Source organism: Ischnura elegans (assembly GCF_921293095.1).
Source record: "Ischnura elegans chromosome 13 unlocalized genomic scaffold, ioIscEleg1.1 SUPER_13_unloc_4, whole genome shotgun sequence".
NCBI classification, from domain to species: Eukaryota; Metazoa; Arthropoda; class Insecta; order Odonata; family Coenagrionidae; genus Ischnura; species Ischnura elegans.
The window spans coordinates 6,312,507-6,317,401 of NW_025791660.1; the positions used below are offsets into that span (position 1 = coordinate 6,312,507).

General features: G+C 34.4%; 1 long non-coding RNA gene across 1 annotated transcript; it reads left to right on the forward strand.

Annotated features, from left to right (window-relative positions):
* Window positions 1-1,832: 1,832 nt before the first annotated feature.
* LOC124173190 lies at window positions 1,833-4,641 on the forward strand. Its single transcript, XR_006868432.1, has 2 exons — window positions 1,833-1,874; window positions 2,983-4,641. It is a non-coding gene; the product is annotated as an uncharacterized LOC124173190 (long non-coding RNA).
* The last annotated feature ends 254 nt before the right edge of the window (window positions 4,642-4,895 follow it).

Genomic DNA, 4,895 nt, shown 5'->3' on the forward strand with positions numbered 1-4,895 from the left:
ATTTTCAAGCTTGTGTTATCACACTAACTCGCCAAATATAATAATAGTTATAGCTTTCAATGAAAACCATATATTACCATAATAATACCATATACTTTGATCAGTCGTTCATTTCCTCAATTGGACAGTATATACAAAAACATGCAACGAGTCGAAATTATTTTCCCCACTATTCGCTACCTTCTACAATTAAAACTTAAAATTTACAAACTTATAACACGGGCAGTCGACTTGAATTACTTGCTTGAAAACAAAGGATTTCTCCGAACACCAATAAAGTTTCCGAACAAATATGATTCGCCACAAACGTTTAATGGAATATCCATGTACATCATTAATGCAATATATATCATGTGGAATTCAATACAAATTTTTTCCTCTATAGGCAAGTAAGTTATTCACACAATTAAGTTTCAGTATATCGGCACAGTTCAGGGTCTATCAAAAATTTCAGTGAGCATATATTAAAATCAGCTGATACGAAAACAATAATAAGTGACACAACAGCACTTTCCACACGATTCACTTTTTCACAGTTGTTCCATCCATCCTCAAATTCTCCATCACATATCTGGAAAAAGCAGAGGGATATCCCTCTGCTTTTTCCAAATCTGCAGCTGAAATATCGATACAGATAAAATGTTATCGAGCTTCTAAACCACGAGCTTCAGTCCACCCACTCCACCAGAGTCATTCATGCTGTGTGGTGTTCGTTCAGGCAGTGTGCTGAAATTCTCATCGGGTGTACTTCCTGTGTGTGGTATTTTTTTATAATTGGGGATCCTACGAAATGGGAATAGTATTGAAAGGCAAAAAAGAGACTCGGAAGTCTGTTTGTGTGTTAGGCTATAGTAAAATCATTGGTGGGGTGAATTTCAAGGACCTGTTATTGCATTCGTACGTAATGGAAAGAAAACGCCATTACAAGTGATGTATGAAGTTATTTAGGAGACTATTGAATGAGGCAGTCCTAAATTCATATGTTGTTCACAGGAAAAACACGTATAAAATTTGACTTATCATTTCGCGTGCCATTGGGCGAGATAATATTTTTGAAATATCCAACGTCATACGAACTGTTTGGACTTGGCCGTCACTCATTACACAATTTAGTACCAAGACTCACAAAAATTGATTTCCTAAAGACAATTCCTGCAGCTGGGAAGAAATCAAAGTCTCAAAGAAGGTGTGCAGTTTGTGTGTAACATGGGAAATGAAGAGTGCGCGTGTACTGTTGTGAAAAATGTGCAGTGGGATTATGTTTGGATTGCTTCAAATCATGTCAGAGCAGATTTTATAAGGTAAATCATTTGAATATTTGGATGTTGACGTTTGAAAAATTAGCATGTGATTACCTATAATAAATGATACGGTAATAATGGAACAAAGTCAGAGAAGTGGGCGGAGTGGTAAATTTTCAAGTAGGCGAAACGGGTAATCCTATCGAAAGTATCCAATCTGTTATGGAATTTTCAACCCCATATAACTAAATTACATCATGTAATTGTATTTTTTAAATGCATGGAATGTTAGAGTTCTCGTAGCTTATTCGAAACCAAATAAAAATCTTTCAAAATTGAAAATTTATTCATTAGTTCATAAAAAGAGATACATAAAACAATAAATATTTTTTCCAATCGCTCGAAAAATTATTATATAGTAGCGCATTATAATACGCAAGTCTACAAAAATTTTCAACGATACTGATCGTATATTATGAAAGATATAAATTATTGAATGATAGTATACCAAAAAGGCGAAGATTTTTAAATCTCATCCGGCCGCTGAGATGGGATTTAATTAAATGCCTGCCGCGCTTGAGGGGTTAAGGAAGGAGCGATTACCCATTCCAACCAGATTGCGTAACGTATTCGGTAAGTAGGTATGTAGTTGCAAATGCATTTAATCTATGCTTTTCCTTGAATTATTCATTATTGTGTGACTGCCTTATATGAAAAAGCATGCCTGTCAAGAGCAAAATAAAAAAAAAAATATAATGGACGAACAAAGTTTGAATGTAATGTATGTTAAGAATGGATAGCTATTATTTCTTGTGTTTCATCCATAAAATTTTTTGCCATGGTATAGTTCGTTCTTATTCCCAAGTTTACACACTTTCTGAAAGCTTTTTCGAAGCTAATTAAAACGAAATCTCCATTTTTCTATTCATCAAGAAATAATCGTATCGCAATGTTTGTGTGTACGAAATATCTTTTGGGCGCTGCAGACAGTCTCAATCAGAGGCCAACATTTGTCAGTGCTAATGAGCTGATTATTTTTGTCGTTTTATTTTGATGGATTTTTAACCCATAACCATTGGCGTGCGGTCTGAGAGACATCTGCATTTTTTCAGTTATGAATCCTTTCAAAATTACTATTACGTATGTCATTAATTCCTGTTATCTTCATATTTTCATGCTACGGATATCAAAGTCTCGAAAACTAACGATTTTCTTTTTTATGTCTGTAAATATCCGGCTAGATTCCATTAATGGTCTTTGAGACCACTCACAACTCCGGGAGAATACATTGAGAAAAGGAATGAACGAAATATGTACAATTGTTTCCAAATAATTAGCCATTTTAATTTAATATTGATGCCTAAATTTTTAAACATAACGAAATGTTGATCATTAAAAACGAAAATATTTAGTGTTGTAGACATCAAGTTTTATATTTGGTGCAAATAAATATTTTTACTGAATAATTGATCTCTATAGTTAATGCTTGAAATCAAATATAAGTTCATGAATAGCTAAGCAGTTATAATCATATAAAACTAAGCAAGAAAAATGGCTTTGCAACATTTTGTGAATATTGAATTATTGTGGTCTCCCGGACTGCATGCCACTGGTTATGAAGCAAAACAATTATTGCTTCAATGTTCCAATGTTGGAGCACATACCTATGAAAGCTTTCATGACCAGAAAAATTTATTAAATATCTATAAAGTGAATGGTATCTCCCTATTCTTCATTCCAGATTGCTTCAAGAGGGGAAAACAAAATTAAAGGAAGCAGAAGACTCTGTTCAAATGCAGTGGCTGAGTCAGGGAGAAAGGGGAAATGAGTTAAGGGCACAAAAATATATCCCTTCCAGTGAAGAAACAGATAATGAAGAGAGGTTTATGCCATCAAAGTCTTTGCCTGGTGTTTCGAAAATTGGGAGCAGGACAGTGATGATTTAGAGCATGTAAAGGTTTTAAAGAGGAATTTGCCCTTATCACTTGCATCGCCTTAACGTTTTGGTAAGAGAATTATGCCAGCCGAAACTGACAGTAAAAAGGTCCTTAGGAGGAGGACTTTGCCCCAATACCTGCATCTTCTGCCAATGAGCTCCATGCACGAGAAAGTTAGGGAACATTCCTTGACAGTAAGACACCCACAGAGGCTAATATGTTCTATCAATATTTTAATTGGCCATCTTGATTAGATGTGTGGGATTAGAATTGGGACGTCAGAGAAATGATGGGTGGTGCTGCCATGAAGGCCAGTATGGCTATGAGACTGTGGACTGTCAACTAAGTACATATGATTCAAGTTTATGTCTGTTTCAGGGGTATTTGTATGCGTTGAAATTAAATTTTATCTCATAGGTCATTATGTTGATCAATTTAAAATTATTTTATTCCCTTACTTTGAAAAAGTATTTAGTGGTTCATTCAGTGATTAGCATGGTTCTCTGGTCAAGAGCACATATTTAAAATGAATATTTAGTATTTTTATTAGTGAGAGCTACTGATCTATTTGTTTAACTAATCTTTTAGGTACTAAGAGTGACTTCGGTAATGAGAACACTGCACGTAATTAAGCGGAACCAGGAGCCCATTAAAATAAAAAATAAATACTTAAGAATCATTGGTACATGATTTGCTGAAGAAAGTGGAACTGACACAAAATAAAACATTGCAGGATGGCACAGTGGAAAAATTTTATTAGACCTCTTTAAGCTTCTTCTATTTCAACAGAGGTTAAAATGAGCCAATTTCAAAAAATATGGTAAGGATATTTAATTCACTCCCTTTTGTTACTTTTGTACCTTGGTTTTCTTTCTCAGAAAAAAATTTGGTAAGCTGACCATGATAAAAACGTGGGTTTTCTTGATTCAGGCCACGAGCACTTACCTTGTGATTTGTGAATCATCAATCCAAATGAAACACAAATTGGAAATGGAATTGGTTTACATTCAAAAGGCATTTGTTTGTTAACTTGTTGACAGTCAATGGATTTGAGTAAATGCAGAGCACCAGCGGTTTGATTATGAATTAGGAACCTTACATCATCCACATTTTTGCCATTATTGTTCGCTCACTCTATATTTAAGATTTTTCGTGGTTATTCATCGCATTTAGGAACACTTTGTTGATGAGATCCTCATGACACGAAATTGCAAAAATTCCGAGGAAATGAAATCAATCTTGTTAATTTGTTGACGTGAATGTGGCCATTACCCATAGTCAACAATTGTTAGAATTTTTTCATTTACTTTTACTTGCCTTATATCATTCTAAAATAGATGCCATGAGTTGATGCATAAAGGACAAATGCCGTCCAGAAATCAATGAAAGAAATGATAATTTCATATTGATATTATAATTTTATAGTTACCTAAACTTAAGCCTCCGATAATAAAATTGATAAATCAAATTTATAGTTTCAATTTCATCTTGAGATTTAGTGCATTGCACCATGATTGCACCCATGAGGCAATAGTTACACCACTTGAAGGAGAGGAAGGGGGTTAGAACTACAAGGGGATCTCACATTCTTCGTCTATTCATTACATGCACAACTCACGAATATTATAATTGCTGTACGGTGTAAATTTCTTTTGGCAAGTGACTTTCGCTCCTCACTTTTTTGAAGCTCTCCAGCATTTGCCACCAGAACAGTGTT